Source organism: Protopterus annectens, chromosome 1.part1, assembly GCF_019279795.1.
Source record: "Protopterus annectens isolate FY-2018-M chromosome 1.part1, PAN1.0, whole genome shotgun sequence".
NCBI classification, from domain to species: Eukaryota; Metazoa; Chordata; order Ceratodontiformes; family Protopteridae; genus Protopterus; species Protopterus annectens.
Genome location: NC_056726.1, coordinates 267,606,834 through 267,627,923, shown reverse-complemented (window position 1 = coordinate 267,627,923; position 21,090 = coordinate 267,606,834). Strand labels below are relative to the sequence as shown.

General features: G+C 38.5%; 1 protein-coding gene across 1 annotated transcript in view; it reads right to left on the bottom strand.

Annotated features, from left to right (window-relative positions):
- Positions 1-13,002, bottom strand: part of LOC122804506 (synaptotagmin-like protein 2) — a 3,492,381-nt gene extending 3,479,379 nt beyond the window's left edge. The window contains exon 1 of the mRNA XM_044074423.1: positions 12,877-13,002. The gene's annotated coding sequence lies outside the window, so the exon portion shown is untranslated. The remainder of the gene's footprint in view (positions 1-12,876) is intronic.
- Positions 13,003-21,090: the final 8,088 nt, after the last annotated feature.

The following is a 21,090-nucleotide window of genomic DNA, read 5'->3' as shown; positions in this document are numbered from 1 at the left end:
GCCACTGTAATCTGTTCTCTTTCATCTTTTCTGCAATTTGAGCCACCTAGGCTTCTGAGCTTATGTCTTCATTTCTTAGTCTGTCCCACAGTGCGTATCCTACCGCCGATCACAGGGACGGTATCTCCATCCGGTATAGTTTCCTCAACTGCTCTGCCTTTACTGCTCAGGCCGTTAGTGCTATACAGGTAGAACTGGTTGTACCACTGTTTTGTATACCTTACTCTCAGCTTCTTCAGCATTTTTCTGTCACAGACTATACCAGAGAGAGTATACCAATTGGCTGCAGCCCCTTTAATTCCAGCTTTGACCTCCTCATTCAGACCTTCTCCTGAACCACCCTTCTCGGATGCTTGAAACCATTAACCTGTTCCACTATTATTTTTCCCTTCTTTTACAATTCTCAGAGCCTTTTGATTTCCTCCATTTTCTGCCATTACAACCATCTGATCTGTACTCCATTTCATCCCATGTGCCTGCAGTTTTGCATTCCATTCCCCTACCCTTTGTAAAGTTCTTGCATAGAGTCTGCCTGTAATGCCACATTGTCTGCATACAGCAGCTTTTTTGATCAGACTCCTCTGACCCATTTATTAATGTAGTCCATCACCAGTATGAACAGCAGTGGGCTCGAAGTTGAACCCCGATGCACACCCACTCCCACGGGGAACCCTTATGCGAGATTAAACGCTGTCCATAATTAGTAACTGGATGTTTGTGCATAGCCTGCACTAATTCTACCAATGTTTTTTGGAATTTCAAATCACCACAGAACTACTGAAATTAGCTTTTTTGGGACCTTGTCATATGCTTCAAGTCTAGGAAATGCTCAGTAGGACTCTTTCACCTTTCACTTAAAAGTCTCTCTTACTGCAGATGTCAGGTCAGTTGTGCTGTACCCAGATCTAAATCTAAACTGCTCATCTCTCTCCTTACTTTCTCCTACTCTGTGTATCCTTACTTTCTCCTACTCTGTGTATTCATTCATCACCCTCTTGAAAACTTTCATGCAGCGTGATAGGAGTTTTATACCTCTGTACTGCCCAAAGTTCTGAAGGTCTCCTTTATTCTGAACACAAGGACTAGTATGCTTATTCTCTAGTCCTTTGGGATGCATCTTTCTATATCACCGCATACCCTCAGGAGCCATTTCTTCCTTCTCACCAGCTGACATCCTTATCTGCGGTGACCTCATATGAATCAGCTGCTTTCCCGGACTTCATTTTCCTTAGTGTTGTTCATACTTCTGTGGTGGGCTCCTCCTCTTCTTTCATTGTAGGCTGAGTCTTGGACAGTACAGCTTCTGTGGGGTTTCCTTCATTCAGAAGCTTCTGGAAGTACTACTGTCATCTGCCTTTGATGTCCTGTGGACTGGTAAGCAGGTTGTTGCTGACATCCCTTATGAAGGGAGTCTATTTTCACTATCTTTCTGCCTTTGCCTTGCAACTTGATATAGTTTCTTTGTGGGATCCACAGAGTTACTTTCCAGAAACTGGTAGAGTGCCTCTGATGCCTTGTCCTTTGCCGTCACGACTCCTCGGTTAGCCTATTTGCAAGCCAACCAGTATTCCCTTCCTAGCCTGGATCATCTTTTCTATCTCAAACTTTTCCTGTACTCCTTTCTTTTGATGACTTTCTGGACTTCTGCATTCCACCACCAACTTTCCTTATGCATTATTTCCACACCTGGCTCAGCCACATATCTATTCTATAGTCCTTGGCACATGCTGTTTTGAAGTGATGCTATTCTTATTTAACTCTACTAATTTCTTCCTATTCTTGAGGTGCTAAAGCCATGAGCAATTCCTTAAACTGTTATGCCTTTCTCTCAACCTCCAAGTCTTCAGCCTGGTCTCCATTGACCTTGGAGCCTTCTCACACAGCTGTTTGCAGCTGGTTGAAGCAACCAGTGATTTATGCTGTGGGACAACTCTTTCACTGGGGATGACTTTGCAGTTACTGTTTCTACCCACTACCCCTCACCTTACTAAGAGGAAATCTAAGAGTTGCATGGTGGCCACTCTTGTATTCAATCTTGGGACTGCCTTTCTTGAACAGTGTTTTGGTCACCATCAAGCCATTTGCCAGACAGAAGTCTAGAATGACCTCTCCTTTATTCCTGTTGCCCCACCCTTATATCTTCTGCTGTCTACCCCACTATATGTATTCAGATCACCTATTACCAACACCAATTGATGTTCTGCTTTGACTAGTAGGTCCTGCAACTGCTGTTACTAAGAGCAAGTTAGATGGATTTATCTGATATTAACACATTGGATTTTTAAAGCTCACATTTAATACTAATAAGGATATTATAACCTACTTTGATACAGAACGTAAAAAGGACTACCAGCTAGGTTGTTTTGACACCAAAATTTACATGAAACCAACATTTTCCAACTCTTCTATTTCAACAGTTGCTATCCCAAACACCAGAAAGTAGTGGCAAATGGACAATGTGTCTGTCTGGCATGGATAGTGCTGAACTTTAAGGTATTCCTACAGGAATGTGATGTACTCGTTAATATGTTCCTCAAAAGAGGATACCCACCCAATTTCATTAACCCTTCTATAGAAGTGGTAATTTTTATACCCCATTAATCTTGGGGACAAAAGGGATAATGAGGTGATCTCAAATTCCCCAGATAAAAAGTTGGGAATGTCCTTTATTAATACATACACCTTGGACAGCAGTCCCGTTTCTGATATTTTACATAAAAATTGGAGTTTGCTTACAGAAGATTTGGAAATATGTAGAAAATTGAGGGAAGAGACCCATGATAACTTACTGGATAGATAAGTGCTTTTAAAATTATTTGAAGGGGAGGGGTGTATTTTTCCCATTGAGGAGCAATTCCAACCGGGGGGTTGAATCTTTAAAAATGTGGATGTTGTTCTCAGTGCCCTTTCATGTTAAAAGCAAAATATGTTTCAGGTAATGGGAAAAATCATACCGCTAGGGGTCACTATTCCTGTGATTTCAAATGGGAGGTATATACCTAGCTATGTGTAAATTGTGTCATGCATTTTATATTGGTAAGACCAATTGGAAATTGAGAGAACAGGTGTATGAACATTAAGACAAAGAAAAGGAAGAATACTAATACTTTATATATTTTGAAATAAAAACAGATGGCATGAACTTGTATTTTTTTTTTATTCTGGAACAAAATCAGTCTGGACCCATGGTGTGTTTTTATGAAAATTTTTTGACATTTGCGAAATTGGGTGGCAATTGTTTCTCAATGCAACAAGATTCCCAGGGTTGAATGAAATGTGTTCTATTAACTGTATTTCGAAATTAAGACATGCTATTTTGATTAAAGTGTTTTTAACATTGGCAGTACAGCATGAGTGACAAGTAATGGTGTTCTTTTTTATACTTTTGTTGCTTTAGTGCGACTTTAAAAGACTTAAACTAGAAGGACAATTGTAATTCAGTGTAATGATGCATGTAATTTTGTGCACAGACTTTAAAATGAACAAGTAGTAAGTTTTTTTTACTGTTCTGATGAAGTCCAAAGTGCTTAACTTTTATTAAACGTTTTTGTTTGTTACTGGTGTGGACCCTTGGCTTGGTTTCTTCTTACTGCAAAGAGTGGATTTTGCTACTGGTTTGTGTACCCTTGTGTTGGATTTTGATTTTTCACCACAATAGATGCCCAAAAAAGTTGATTTATACTCTCTATCCCGCCAAAATGGCACAATCTTGAGTCAGTGCTACTGTTCACAACTCCATTCTCAGGTGAGTTTGAGATGAAAACACTCTGCATGTATTTGGGAATTGAAAGGGCTTCTACAGAGTCAACATGCAAACTCCGGACAGACATTTGATAGAGGTCAGGATCAAACATTGCGTCTTATGCAAGACAGGTGAAGACTATGTGATTATGCCAACTTCTAATTATTGAATTTTTTTTTCAATGAATGGACAGCTAAGCTACAGTTTCTTTTAAGACTGTAATGAGAGTATAATTTGTTTTAAGTACTAGGTTATAGCTTTAACAACATATTATATAAAAGTGGCATTCGTCTGACAATGTCAATGCAAGTTCATGTTTTTTTGTTGATTAATCTACCATGGGTAGTACTTACTGAATTTTGTTTGGAGATGTCCCTCTCCTTGCAATCTCATGCTCTCTGCTACCCTTGTCTTTGTATCAATTTCCTAAAAAGTGTTTGAAAGTGTAGTCTACTGAGACGTTGTACTGCTATAAAGATCATTTGGCAGACCAGATAATGACCCTTACAGTTAAGTAACCAGCATTTATTGGGAGTTTCAGTACTTAACATTTTGCCACCAAGTTTCATTACTAGGATATCAGCTTAGCAACATAGCAGGATATCCATATAGATACCTCTGCCAAGTCTGTGTTTGTATTTGAATTGAGTACCCTGAGATAATATGCTGTTTTCCATAATTAAAAAAAAAATATTAGCACTAATTTTTCTTATTTCTCTCGCCGTTTTATCTAGTGGTTAAATCTTCAAATTAGGCAAGTTGTTGAATGAATCTCATGTCAATAATCAGGATAACAGTGCAAAAAGTGCAAACATTTTGTCTTGCCCCCTTTTATATTATACATGTTTCTGCATATTCTGAAAGATGCAAAACTGTTTACTGAATTGTCCGTTTTGTATTGCATACTCTATAAAAATGGACAACTTGCATTGGACATTTTGACTTGTATAGTGTTTTGTCTATTTGGTCCAGGTCTGACCTAAAACTGGTCTTGTAACCTTCTCCACTTACCTGACAAAAATAAAGCAGGCCACCAGTTTGCCACCCCCAATCCACTGTCAGCCACTTTAAAAACTGAGGACAGCAAGCTTTCAACAATACTGCATAATCCAATTCCTTACATGTGTGCTATATAGTTTAGGTAATCTCTCCCTCCCTTTGTTGTGAACAATGCTACTCATTCAGAACCACTGCTTTTATAGCATCAGCACTAATAGTAGCAGTCTTTAATCCTGCATTATAGATTTTCATTCAGTTTATAACATGCTTATTAAAACAAACATTTACAGTAGTTGGCTTCCTTCTGTTTCTTAACGTTCTTCGAGAATGGATGTTTTTCCCACTAAAATTCTCAACAGAGTTAGAAATTCTGACACAGTACAACTACAACAAAAATGTCTGCTCCATAGTGGTGGAAGTTGACTGGATGAGGTTATCAATAGGGTCTATGTTCATAGTATTTTATCATGGAACTAATCTTCTCACTTTGGTGTTGTGCTATAACAGACAGCACAGCATGTTACATGTTCTGAAGCCCTCTACAAACTAATCAGTTCCTAGAACTCTAAAGGCTGCTGCCCAGGGTGAAGTTAAGCAAAGTTCCTACCACAGAAGAAAGGAGTAAGACAGTTTACAGAAAACAATGGTAGTCAATAGATTATCTTGTATCATAAAAAAGAAGGGAAATGTAATTCAACCAGACCAATACAGATGAACAGGGAGTTAAAAGTCCCATTCTAGTTGTAGAGTAATATTCAAACAGTGAGGGATAATTAGTTTCTCTTGAAACATCAGTTTCTGCATCCAGGATGGAATGTGGATGGACATGGGTAGGACCATCCAAAGAAAGGCATGACTCAGATCTCACCAACACCTATGAAAACATTTATAGAAATATGACACAATAATTACTTTCCCAGGAATGGACCAATGTATACAAGGCATGCCATTCACATAAGGCAGGATCATTGGGCCATCATTTGATAAAGAAGTACAAAACTAATTCAAATCATAGCTTACAGTAAAGTATTTAAGACTATATGGAAGAAACACAGAGTGACAGTAATGGATAAGTGTGTGTTGACACTTGTCTAGGGTGTGTTGGGGTTGGAGACATTTATATCTGTAATTGGAGGGAAAATTAGGGTGTGCTGTATATACACTAGAAAACCTATTGCATGCACTCCTATTACATGCATGTCCTATTCACCTGTAGGATAGAGTAGAAAGTTCTGAAAAAAGTTGAAATACTGTACAGGCTTACCTGTACAGGCTTACATGGAGAACATAAACAGTTGCTGTTGTACCACAGGGTTTGGAACTTAACACACGGTACTATAGTTTCCATAACATCCTTACAAAAATGACTGCACTGGATACTTACAGTGTATAATCATAGCTTATCAGTACATTCATCCTGACGTGCTAGTAATTAGCAAAACAAAATAATGTACATAAGCATCTTTATTATATTTCAGGCAAACGTGGCTGCAGCAGCTGCTCCCTACCTTCATCCCCTTATTTTTGGGTGCGTTTATGCCAGGGTGTAAATTCTTACTTTTTGTTCCTAGGGCTGTTCTTTCAGGGCTCATCCTCCCACTTCCTGTCACTCACCATTAGCATGAAAGCTCTGACAGGCTTGATGTCTGATCTAAACTTAGTCGGCAACTCAAACAAAGCATGCTGCAGAGACAGAGGAGTCTCAGATTGCCCCTTCTTTGGGACAGGCTTTCTTTTTCATATTAAGTAGAACTCTTCCCTGGCCCTCTTCAAATGTAGTTTGAACCAACTGAAGGGGAATCACAAATTCACACCTGGAGTTGTGTACATCTCCTTTATGAACATGGGCAATTTGTCAGATATTGTATAGGTTTCATATCCATGTCATCCTCTTGGCCCTAGGGGCCATATATTGGGTAAAATTGGGTTATATTGGCGAGGCTTGTAAGGGCTCTTAAGCCATTAGCCTAGTAATTTCCCATGGGCCTATGAACTCACAAATTGTCTTTACAAATGGTTGCCTTAGCATGCACACTAGCATACAGTTAGTCATTTCTTGGCCCGAAATAGTCAAGCAAGTAAACTCACCATAACAATACATGTTCAAATGATCACCACTGCAGTAGCCTTAGCTATATGGATTATATCCTGCCAAGGATATAACAGCCAGCTTCCAAAGCTTCAGGGTACCTTCCATTCACCCAGTGACTTCAAGCAGACTTGACTAAAGACAAATTTGGACATCAAGCCTGTTACAGCTTTAAAGACAACAAAGAGATAGAGGGAGGCTGAGCCTGAAAAGGACAATGTTAGGAACAACCACAAAAAAAAAAAAAAAAAAAAAAAACACACCAAAAATCAAAGGGTTGGAGGTAGGGAGCGGCTACTGCAGCAGTGATCATTATTCGAACATCTACTGTTATGGTAAGTTTATTCACACAACTGTACTATGCTCATCACATTGATCATTTCTACAAATATAGGTGAGCTACTGCTGGTTACCCTAGCTTACTACATTTTGGAGGTGGAAGGAGAAGAGTCCAGGAAGCCCTGGAGAATGGTCCTACAAAGGCTGATCTAGACCTAGGGAAGGATTTTATAAAAGTATGCACAGAAGACCAAATTTCTGCTTCTAGAATGAAACCCTTTCCAAGATGCAATAGATGATGCCAAGGACCAAGTAGAGGGGGCTTTGACATGCCCTGGAATCGTTTACTTTTGACAACTGATCCAAAGTTCTGAAAGATTTACTTCCGTCAAGTTAGACCTGAAGTGGTCTGTGGGCATGCTGAAATGGCCAATAAATGAACCTCGAAAAAGGAGTAAGAAATGCCATAGAATATTAACCCACACAAATTTTGTAAAACCAGAGAACAGTCAAGTCCTGAATGGGGACTTGCTATTTTGATGGCACCAGCTAGAAAATCTTCTCCATTTGCCATATAAAATTCTAGTAGCTGGCTTTTCCATTAGTGTCTGCTGTACATACTCAGTAAACAGGTGCCTTACGATTGAAGTTGATTGGGGTGTATAAAAAACACACCTGATCTTGTGTGATCTATTATGTGAGGAAAGCCTCTGACAATTTGTAATAGAAAAGGGGCCACTGTTGCCTGGGACAGAAGGGAGTCACCATAATTATCTTGGGGGATCCTGGATCGCAGTGGAAAGGATAGAAAAGCATACAGAAACACTCTTGTCCAGGGAAAAGAAAAGGCGTGTGTCTTCCAGGCCTTCTTGCATGGAGTCCTAGAACAAAACCTTGCCAGATGATTGTTTAGAGAGGAGCCAAGTAGGTGCACTTGAATTCCACACAGATCAAATCTTGAAAGACCCCTAGAGCTAGATTCCATTTGGGAGGGTCTGCCCTTGTCCAGCTCAGCTTGTCTGCCACACAATTTCACTCTGACAGAATGTAGGAGGCCTGTAGAGAAAGATTGTGCTATGAAGCTATATCCCAAGCTAATATGTCTTGTCTGCAAAAGGGATATGACCTGTTCCCCCCTTGCTTATTGATGTACCACATGACTGTGGTATTGTCTGTAACAACCCTAAGAGAGGCTAGTGACCAAAGATGACAGACTTGAGTGCTTTGATCAAGGCAAGCATGTCTTATTGTGCACTTGCATCAGTTCTTGGTGTCCCACATACCTTGCTCTTTTATCCCTCCTGAAACTGCTCCCCAATCGAAGTCTGAGGGGTCTATCATGATGGGCAGCTTTCAACAGTGAAGGAAAAAGGAAAGACCTGGATTAAAGGATATTTGCCATCTCCGCCAAGTGATCTCCCTTCTGAAAAAACCAACATTGGAAATTCAAATGACAGAGAATGTTCCTACTGGAACAGAGATTTCAGATAGTATTGTAACTGTCTTATGCAGAGACTTGCCAGGGGTATCCCGAGAATCATAGATGACATGAGACCAAAAACAGATCAAGATAACATTTGTTCATTGACTGGAGGTATGTTAGACACCCCAGGAACACAATCCTCTTGGAAGGAATCAAAAAAACTTTTGAATGTTTTCTTGGAATCCCAGTTTGTGTAACAGATCTCTCACAAAAGTGCAAAGATAAGCAAGTTGTTTAACTATGGAAAAATGTGGATACCCTGTAGTCTGCAATGAGTTATAACTCACTCTGTGAACACTTGTGGTGCAGTGCATAGTTGAAAGGGTATGGCAGAGGACTGAACATAATCCAAATACACAAAACTTTAAGAAATCTGAAATCTGGATGAATCAACATGCGAGTATTACCAGGAAACTTGAATGAGGAAGATAAGGCAACAGGATGTGAAGTCCCAACATTTTGAAGTTGGCACTCTTTCACACAGGTTTAGGAAACAACGAACCAGAACTTGTCTCCAAGAATTTTCTTTTTGCACTAGAAACACCTTGAATAAAAAAAAATTCCCACTTGGGCAGGAGAAACTGGTTCCATCACTCCCTGAAACAGCATGTGAAGAAGGACAGGTGGAAATAGAGTCTGGTCTGATGGATAAGGGATTAACCCCCTGGAAAAGAGGAATTTTCTCAGAGATTCACACACACACACTCACACACACACCAAGTAGTTACTAATTTAAATTAGATTTGTTTCCTCACATGAAGAGAATATACTGAATGCTTAGCAGCAGTAGGATTAACTAAAGCTATAGCTGGTGAGTCAGTTTTGGGAAGCATGTATAAAAACTTTATACAAACTTTATAGACCCTATTTGCCTTTTTTGAGGCCGATAGCTGCCTATTAAGAAAAACTGCAGAAAATAATGCACATAACTTCTAAAGCCGACAGAACTGGAGGAACAGGTAAAGGTTCTGGAAATTCCTTCCGTAACAGCTCTTAGTATTTTTTGAGGGACTTGGGACGCATCAGTGTTCTCACACTGAAAATGCTGGCACACTCTGGAAATGGTTTCAGAGAAACATTCCAAAGGGAGGATCAGAATCTGCATTCTCCTCAGTCAGAATCAGAAATCTGAGGAGAAATCCATTATCTGCCCCTTCATATTCCTGTCCAGATTCAGAATCTTGAATCTCTTTAGGAAAAGAGGTATCCCTCTCTTTTAGTAGAGTACGAAAAATCAATAGCCTGAATTAAATCCTGTGCTAGGCCTGTTAGATTCATTTGGACAGGAGAAATTTGAGGAAGAGGAATATATGTTTTGACAAGCAAAACAGGGCCAACAGTGTTATTAATGACAGTAGCAGCTTCTCAAAGAATGGGTACAACATTGACAAAACCCAGAAATCTTCCCTGTTCCCTCTTCCAGGGCCAACAAGAGTGGCTCTCCTTTGCCCACTGAAGGGACCCCAACTGCTGCAGAGGACATTGTTATCTCCTGGTCCATAGTGGCTGTAGGTGATGCATCAGAGGGATCCAGGGAAAAAGATCATACCTCGCAACCTCTTCGCACAAGAAATCTGGACAAAGCCTGACATAATGGGGGCAAGGGCCCCAAAATATGAACAAATTTTAATTATTGTGCTTATAAACTTAGAAAGTTGTTAAAATAACATAATTTGTGTTAGCATGCATTTTTCTGAAGGATATGAAGTCTGAAACTGAAATGTATGTCATTTATTGACTTCAAAAACAAATCTGGACATTCTGGGAAAATCTGGACAGTTGAGAGAGATGTAAAAAGATGTGTTATCTGAGGTACAACTAATGGCCACAGCAGAGCCACCCACCTGCATGTAGAGGCAAATTACTAGCCTGTTGTGGTGATAAAGGCTGTCTACTTAACTTTTTCTTTTTGTAGTTGGAAGAACCATGGACAGAGAGGCTAACAGTTTGTTTCATGGTCAGGTTGGAAATTGTTTTCCCCTGGAAAGATATGTCAGCAGCAAGAGTCAGTAAAAATTTAAAGTCACTTTTTTCACTGGAAAGCAAAGTAAAAAGCATTTAAAGCACCTACCTAGCCCAAAAAAGTAAAATAAACAATTTCTTCTCCAAGCTTTAAAATAAAACTTTCCTGAACAGGGAATTGATATCCCCCTTATCTGCCCAGCAAATGAACACCACAAGCTGGCTGTTCGTCCTTGAAAGCCTTAGAGGAGTGTACTGTTCAGCTGCAGGAAAGCTCTGAAGGGCTTGGTGATCAAACCGGTCTTTTAAGTCAGCTCAGAATGAAAGGACTGATTGTTTAGGTAGGTGGAAGGTACTCTAAAGCTTTAGAAGCTGTCAGTTATATCCTTTGAAGGATATAACCCATACAGCTAAAGGTACTACAACAGTGATCTATATGAACACCCTAATAGTACTTCTCCACCAAATGAGAAATACACTAAAAGCATCGGTTCATGTCCATAAAAACATTGCTTACCTTTCATGCCAACTCAGCAAAATGGAGTTACAATGTTAAGATTGCAGAAATAGTTTACGAAACTATCAGCAGCACTAAGCAAGCAGAAAAGTGTTGATAAGAGATGCACAGCTACAGTATGTTCCCCCAGTATTAGTAAAGGGGCATTCCTTTTCAAATACAAGAAAACTATATTTTTGTGTTAATTTGAAATGAATGTAATACAACAGTTAATGCCCAACTCTGATACATATACACAGATTAATGTAACAATTTGTATATTGCGCGCATCCCTTTCACAAAATTTTAAAAAGCTACCATAGTAACGTACACACAACGTTTATAGTTTCCCAGTCTTAATATACATTATCATTTTATACACTTGTCACAGAAGAGTACAAATATGTTCATAAAGCAATACTTGGTTTAAATTATGTTTAGAAAAGGACCTCCAAGAATGGAGCAAAAATAGGTTAAACATATAAATGTATTTTATTTTCATGTGACTGTGTGCATGCATACATAGATATATTTTCACAGTATTTATAAATGGACCCTTTCACCTTTTCCTGAATCTCTAAATAGAGCTTTTTAATTCTCAGATATAACAATATAGTGTTTATTTATACATACAAGCACAATCAAATTAGTATCTGCATGTGCCTTTACTTCTAGGTTTTACTTCTTGAGAACCGTACTTATACAAAGTCTTCCCTACCACAGCTGATCAGATAAAAACATTGTTAGATATAAAATGCCCTCATTTGATGATGGGAGAGCCAGTAGAAGGAGCAGAAGTAACCATCTATACACAGAGTAATGTATCACAGCTTCCTGTTACCTTATCTCAGCATTCAAACAAACATACGCATACCGAACAACAAATGAGAAGGAAACAAATCCAACCAGCAATGCAGTATGCAAAAAAAAATAAATAAATAAAGCATTCATTTTACAAATGGAAAAGGAGAAAAATAGTTAACCAAGTCTATTTATTTATTTTAAAAATGCAGCAATTTTAAACAATTTGAAAGGGTCCAAAACATATACCACAAATAGAAATCATTAACCCTTACTACAATTTTTTCTTAACCTTATGCTGTCCTGTCTGGTACTGTTCTTTAAGAAACAATCATATCCCCAATCACAGGAAGTCCTTCTACAGTGAAGGCCCCTCTGAGAAGGTTCCAGCCAGAGATTAGGGTCTTCAGTTATGATACTGAAACACTAAAAACAGTAGTTCTTAGTTCTTGTCAGCTTGTATACCTCATCTAGAAAAGTCATTGTCCTTTATACCAAGAGCTTAACCATGTTCTAACTCATAACATTCTCAATAAACAGTGCATTATACACGGATATGTCCGTCATTTTTGCAGGACACAAGTTCTCTTTGGAAGCATTTTAGTTCATGCTATAAAATTATTGCGTCAGCTAAACAAACTATTTGCAAAATTAATACCAGAGCAAGCAACTTTTCTTCCCTTTCTATTCTAGTTACTGACCCTTGAAATACAAACACAAATGCACTGGAAATATGTGTTACTTGCAATATAAACACACAGGAACTCATTCAGCCTCTTACATATTGTACTTGATATAAACAAAAAAATATATATATACATTCATTTCCTACTAAAAGTACCAAGAAGCACGCTTCCACCACAAACAAATAACTTCACCACCTTTAAATAAGAAAACTAATCACAATTTATAAACTCATAAATTCACATTTAAAATGAAAATAAAAACGTGTATACCAGTTGCTTGGCATTTTTCCAAACAAGCATTTACAGCAACTGCAATTTAACTTAAAATAGCTCACTTACATAAGTTCTATTGTTATATTACAGCTTTGCACAGGAAATCCTGAACTTCAGTGGGAATGCTTGTTAAATAGGCGGGGGTAGTTCACTTGCTTGTTAACCTACTAAGTTAGCAGCTGAATGCACTTGTTAGGGGGCCCGTCTGCTATTCATAGTAGGAGTAGCAATTTCATATTAGTCCTAATATACAATGTCCTTTGTTACTCAGCTAAGTGGTTCACAAACACTTTTACAGTGCATCATATTTAATCTGCTCTAGATCTCCTGAAAAAAGAGACAGTTAACAGGATGTGCACTTTTGCAACTAATAGCTGTCTGGCGTAATCTAGTAATTGCATTTAAAATGCACACATCCTAGGTCTTCAGTAAACATTATTTGTTAAGATTTTACTTCACAGCTATTCCCCAGTTTCTGGAAAGTAATTATTAGTTTACCTTCAGCAGTTTTAATTATTTCTGTCCACAGTGACTCAGAAATGACAGCTATTTTGTGATGCCAGACATTACAGATGTGCATTTAAATTGCTGACTTTAGCAAAGGCAGACTATTGAACAGAAATATACCGAAGATGTCTGCACATTCCTGTTAGATGGTACAATCAAGGTATTCTGCTTACTTCATAACAAAGGAAATGGATATTGTTAATGTAAGGGAAACAGATAATGGAAGAGAACTTTTTCAAAGAAATGTAAGCATTAGAGGGAAGATAAATGGAATAGAGAGTACTAGAGAAAGGAACATTAAGAAAAAAAATTAAGAAATAACACATTCTGTTATGCAAAGCTTGCATTAGGAAAATATGAAGAATACTTCTAGGGATGAGGTAGGATTTTTTTTGCAGTCATGTAGGCAGAGATAGGATTATAATTTAGGACTAGGTTCACTGCCCTTGCTGGCCATTTTAAGCCAAGCCAGCTATGCCATTTCTTACTTAAAATTGACCTAGTCTATTAGACTTTACATTCACCTAATTATTTCCAAGCTATATATTTATATATAACTCTAATGAAAATCATTAGATCAAAACATAGGTATATGGAGAGGACTCTAAAGCATTTAGGAACTTCTTCTGTCCATTAGTAGTACAGGGAGGAGTCATAAGGTAAATTTATTTTTTCTCATCCATTGATCCAAGTTACACTTGAATGTGGCCAGGGATGTTCTTTGTTTTATATGTCTGGGGACTGCTGCAGTGCAATGATATCTTTATCCTTTGTGAGATATACCGGTCCATCCAAACCATTCTTTTAATGTTACAAAAGAGGTTTAGGTTCTTGGATTGAGTATTTCTGATACATACGTGTCTTGATCCTTGATTTGCAGATGTGTCATTAGTCCATCACTAACAGGTTAGAGGATGCCTTGTATGCTAGACAGAGGCCACCTCTTTGCAGTCTGTAGGAGACCAAATATAGCAACAGAGCTTTGAGTCAGTCCATGTAGCTCATATTGTTTAGGCTTTGTATAATTTTTAAAAGGTATCTCTGCAGGTGTTCCAGTTGTTGCAAGTGCCTGGACAGATACATGCCAGAAAGGGCATTATACTCAATGACTGACCTAGTAAGGGCTAAGTAAAGGGAGGCAATGACATCCCTGGATCTAGAAGCAAGGTGCGGAATTAGTTCATTACTGCAGTGGACACATTCTGGTCAAAATTTAGGTCGCTGTTGAAATAAATTCTGAACTATTGGGTTAACTCATTGTTGACAATGTGGTAGTTTCCAGTGAAGTGGACTTTCCAAAGAAGGTGATAATGCATTCTTTGGCATTTATCTTTGTCTGGCACTATTTATTTGTTTGGGACAAGCCTTCCAGTAGGATGGCTGAGTCTTTTGGGAATGTGACCACTTTTCCTAGATTGCAGACATCTGCAGACATAGTTAACAACAGTGCTTTGGTATTGTTTTTCACTGCTGAGTAGATGCTAAACAGAAGAAGTCCCAGCACCAAACCCTGAGGGATTCCACTGATGACCAGTCTTTTTGTGAAGGTAACTTCCCCTGTTTTGATCTCCTGGATCCTATCTGTGAACCAGAAGCAAATCTAATGAGTGACAAAGGGGTTCATTCATAGTTTATTAAGCTATTGTACTATGCCTGAGTAGGGAATTGTGTCAAAAGCCTTAGCCAGGTCCATTTAAGCAAAGTACACCATTTTACCTTCATCCATTGCTTTGCTGACCCTGATATTTTAAGTTCTAACACTTGGTTATTATCCCCCCTTGTCGCTCATCTGGTCAGGATAAAACAGATACATTTTCGTGGTTCAAGCAGCTTTATTACACACAAAACACCAGGAATGAGGCTTTGTAACTTACACTTAAATAAACGTATAAACAGACTGACTACCACACTCATACATGATAACACTCTGGCTGTTCTCTCAAAATGGCTCTGCTGCCTGCACATGCTCAGTATTTATATGCATGTGTTTACACATGGAAATGCTTCTTAAAGGCACATACACATGCTCTGTTCTACATCCTCCCTCCTTGAGAAATGATTCATATATGAAATTACAGTATTCAGTGACATGCAATTTACAGACATAATCTTTTGACATGCAATTATACAGAACTAATTCTTTGACATGCAATCATACAAAATCAGACACATATAAAGCAATCATGCCCAGGCTTCTATGGATTTTAGACTAGGTCTAGAAATACAACCTGATCATGTAACATAAAAGTCAGAATTGAATTTAGCAATGGGGACTGTCTTCAAGGAATGTTCAACTTTGGGAACATCTGGGACATCATCAGGAACGTGAATGGACACTGAGACATGTTCGTTGATGAACATTGTCAGGGTTGCTCTTTGATCTAGAGTCTGTATCACAGTTACAATGCTGCAATATCATTTATGATACAGGAAAAAGATGCCTATGGTTTCTCCTGTATTCTAAACCCTCAGATTCCACTAAGCAGGATCTTGGCTCGGCGCATATACGTCTCACTTGACCAATTCGATCACAGAATTTTCACCATTTGAATCCTCACTGTCTCTCCTTCTTTTAACAGATGAAGAAATCTGCTCATTTTATCATAGCTGGACTTCTGAGAAGAACACTTCTTAAAAAGTTGGGCTTTGATTGCTCTGTTGTTTTAGCATTAGGCACCAACAAACTAGAACTGATAGGCAAGGTTGTTCTGGTTTGCCTAGATAAAACTCTCTGAGCAGGCATGCCAAGTAGATTGTCACTGGGTATATTTCTGAGATTAAGTAAATTCAAGAAGATATTGGTATTGTCACACTTTGACCTATCTAGTAATTGCTTTGCACTCTGCACTGCATATTTAGCAAGGCAGCTTGACTGCGCATATTCAAGACCACTAGTAACATGGATAAAATCCCACTCTTTTGCAAATCTCTGAAACAATTGACTGGTAAACTGAGAACTGTTGTCAGAAATAACTGTGTGGACTACCATAGATTGAGAAAGGACATTTCATCTTGGTAATAACAGCACTGGACATTAGGTTAGGCAGCAAATTTATCTCAAACCAGTTTGAATAAGTCTACCAACACTTAGTAATGCTGATTGTTCCACTCAAATATGTCAGTGGCTACTGTTGACAAGGTAGTTCAGGAATGTAGCATAGCTGAAGTGAAACGTTTTGCAAATTCAGCTTAGTACTGTTGCACACTGAACAAGAAGAAAGGACTTTATCAATGTCTTTTGATAGAGAAGGGCAAAATACTAGTTCTCTCACCTTGTTTTGGTAGAATCAGAACCTGGGTGGTCACAATGCAAACTCTGATTGTATTCACATTGTAAGAATGTAGGAACACTAACTTTGTGACCTTTGAAAATGATACCATCTTCCATCAGCATTTCATCTCCATATGGAAAATAAGGTTGCACGTCTGCTGGTACACAGGATTGCTTTGAAGGCCATCCTATATTGATGAAGGGGTTGAGCTTTTGCAAAACTGGACCAGTCTTTCTATGATCTCTCCTAAAGTCTAGGGGTAAAAAAATTATGCACTTCCATGACATCAAAGTCAAAATTCTCTGCATCAAGCTGTTTTGCTTTATTTCTGTGCAATCTGGGTAAGATATCAGCCAGATAAAGAAGTTTGCCTTTTGAATAGACCATTTTGAAGTTGTACTTTTGCAATTTGAGCATCATTCTTTATAGTCTTGCTGGAGCTGAATGCATAGGCTTCTTTAAAATAGTGACTAGAGGTTGATGATCAGTTTCTGTTTGGATAGCTCGGCCATAGATATAATCATAGAACTTCGAACATGCAAGCATAATTGCCAAAAGTTCTTTCTCAATTTGAGCATACTGCATATCAGTTTAGGTATGAGTTCTAGGCACATAGGCAACAGGTCTGCCCTCTTCTAGAACAACTACACCAAGACCAAACTTTGAAGCATAACAGGAAAGAACTACTGGCTTGTGGACATTATAGTATTTTAATGTAGGCAGGTTGGCAATTTGCTGTTTGACGTTATCAAATGCTCTCTGGTGTTGTTCTTACCATGACCAGGCAACATTTTTGCATGTCAACTCTCTTAAAGGTGCTGATAACTCACTAAAGTCAAGGATCTTCTTCTTCATCTTTCGGCTTTTCCCGGTTAGGGGTCGCCACAGCGGATCACCTGTCTGCTCATGATTGGCAGTGGAGTTTTACAGTGTTGAGTTGCCAGCCCGGTGCCCAACCTTCCACAGAAGGCACACACATACACACACTCACACCTAGGGCCAATTTAGAGTGTCCAATCCACCTACAGCATGTCTTTGGGATAAATTTCCTAAATAGTTACCATACCAAGAAAACGCTGTAGGTCTTGGAGATTGTTGGGAGCTGGCATCTTTAAAATGGCTGCTTGTTTAGGAGAGTCTGATCCTAGGCCTCTACTGGTAAATAAATGACCTACATAAGTAATGTCTGGTAGTCTGAATTTGAACTTCAGAGGATTAAGCTTTAAATTCACTTCATGTGCTCTGTCCTGAACTTTCCAGATGTTTCTGTCTTGCTCTGCTTCATCATTGCCTCCAACTAGTAAATCATCCACTATTATTGCACAAGTGTAGCCTGGAAAAATTAGCTTCATTGCATGCTGAAAGACTTCACTGACAGAATTTATTCCAAATACATCCTGAGGAATCTGTATCTACCAAATGGGGTACTAAATGTAGTTAGTAGTGAAGATTTGCAATCAAGCAATACTTGCCAAAATGAACTCTTTACCTCTAAGGCAGAAAAAACAGTGGCATTTGTCATAAGCATGACGATTTCCTCTACTGTACGCATAGGATAATGAGGTCTCTTTAATGCCTTGTTCAATTTTCTTGGGTCAATGCATATTGTGATTTCATCTGAGTTTTTCTTATGAGCAGCTACCATGGAAGACACCCACTCAGTTGGTTCTGTGACTGGATAAATCACACCTTGCTGCATCATTTTGTTAACTGGATCTTGACTTTGTCCTGCATAGCTATTGGAACTCTCCTTGATGGTATGACCACTGGACTGACCTTTGGGTCTACTTTCATGGAGTACACAACTGGAAGTTTGCTTAGCTTGTCATCGAAAACATCAACATACTCTGAGAAAATACCGTCACTGATGCTGGAACCAGGACATGTGCTTATATGATGTACTTCTTTTGTTCATTCTCAAACTATCTCTGAGACCTAATAATGACTGCATAGTTCTTCAGACTACATAAAATTGCAAGATGTAACTGTTCCCAGCCAACTAGCATGAAAGCACTACTGAGCCTTCAGTTTGAATCTCTTTACCTCCATAAGCAACAAGCTTCACACTATTAGCCAAATTAAGTTGTTCACCAGTTCTCACTTTAGCAAATGTTTCTGCTAACATCACATTACACTTTGAACCAATGTCTACTTTGAGCTCCATGAGCTTGCCATTGATCAGGGCAGTACAAAATACTTCATTCTTTGCCAACAAATCTACTGCATTAACCTTTTCAACGATCACTGATACACCATCTACAGGGTAGGGTTGTAGCTTTTTGCATGATCAACTTGCTTTTTGAGTAACCTTTCTTAATAACTGAATGAGGCTTGCTTGATTTACAAAACTTTTGAAAGTAATTCCATTTTTTACACGTGACATTGCTGATCAAATGCTAAGCACTTCTCTCTTTTAGACTCATGACTGGCACCACAATTATGACAGTTAACAATAAGACTTAACTTGGGTTTTTCTGATTCACTCATACTGCACTGGACATGTCTGTTTTACTGATCTAGTCTTGGAACTTGCTAGAAAGCTACAACTCATCCCAGGAAACCCAGCAGGAACTGCAGCGGCCATGTGCTTAGGCTTGTTTCTGCTTGCTACATGTTACATGCTGTCTACGCTTGCTCTAGTGGCTGCTGAAACTATGCTCTTATCACTTGCAAGCATACTTGTGTGTCTATCTGTGAGCTCATGGAATTGACAAATCCCTATGGCTTTGCTTAATGTTAAATCACTGTCACAAAGCAAAATCTTTCTCACTGCAGCACTATTAACACCACACACAAGCCTGTTCCTTATTAACTCATCTTTCAAGTCATCAAGTCTGCATGTTTTGGCTTTATTTCTCAAGTCAATGATATAAGTTGTAAAAGTTTCACTTGCTTTTGGTGTCTTGCACAAAATAAGTGCCTCTGTAGTTTAATATTCGTCTGGGGGTTGCACAGTTCTCTAAATTTATGTTTTAAGCACTCTTGGTCCTCCCTTTGTTCATCCAGTACCACAATATGGTGGACCCCCTCTGCTGCATATACTGCTGGTGCATACGCAAATGAACGCTGTCTTTCAATAGCCTCTGACCTAACTAAGTTAAGCAAAATGAATGCCCTTGCATGTGCATTTTTGTCAGAAAAAGCTGCTTGTATGAAAATATCATATTCCTGATCAAATACTCTCCATTTCTCTGCTATATTATGATCAAGCACAGTGGACTAGGTCTGCAAAATTCCTCTGCCATATCAACACATAGTAGTGAAAGTGCTTGAAATTATGTACGAACATACACACATGAATAAATATGCCAGAATTTTATGCCAGTACTTGCAATTATGCCCAATAGCACAACAAACTCTTTGAAATAACTCCACTTTGCCAAATAAGTCTCCATAGCACAAGGACACTTTAAAATCACTGTATTTTGTGAATAAAATGTGCATAGTTGAAGAAGCTCAGAGTAAGAAACTTCAAGATGAATGCACAGTGGAAATAACTGTACACAACACAAGAACCCTTCAAAATGGCCGTGCTTTGCAAAATAACTGTACTGTGTAGGAAACACTTTGAAATGGTGGCACTCTGCAAATAAATGCACACAGTACAAGAAACCGAAATGGCTGTACTTTGACTGCACTTTGCAATATAACTGTACTTTGCATACAGCAAACTCTTTGAAATAATTGCACCGTAATAAAGCACACACTCTGCAAAGACTTTGCACACTCTGAGATACTTCGAACAACTCTAATTATGCTTTGAATGGCTTTGGTCAATACAAAATAGTAATTTGTGCCAAACACAGTCTTACTAAAAAACATGCAGCCGCCTTGTTCTTTAAGCTTATTTTGCCCTTTTATTGTACTCATTATGCCCTTTTAATCTCTTATCATGATTATACTTTTCTTGTGCCCGTTTTACTTTATATATCCTTGTTATGCAAACCAAAGTTAATTCTGAGCCCAGTATGAATATCTCTGCTGGTTTTATCAATTATCGTGGTTTTGAACATTTCATTTAATTAATAATGCGTTTTTTGCCTTTTGTTTGATTAATACGTTTTGTGATACTAGTTTGATTAATAATATGTGTTGTGCCTTACAAATGCTCTGTTTCATTTTCCTTGCCAAATAAATAACTTGTGCAAGTTTTTGTTACCTTAAGTTCATTTCTAGCCTTTTTTGTTTGCCTGAGTTCCGTTTCACTCAACCAGCTTAATCTGCCTTCACCTTCAGCTCTGCACCTCATGGCTTGAAGAAGTTGTTCTCTTAATCTTGTTTCTGACACCATGCCGCTTGCCTGGTCAGGATAAAACAGACTAACATTCGTGGGTTCAGTTCAAGCAGCTTTACTACACACAAACACATCAGGAATGAGGCTTTGTAACATAAACTTAATTAAACTAATAAACATACTGACTACCACACTCATACATGTTAACACTCTGGCTGTTCTCTCAAAATGGCACTGCTGTCTGCACGTGCTCAGTATTTATATGCA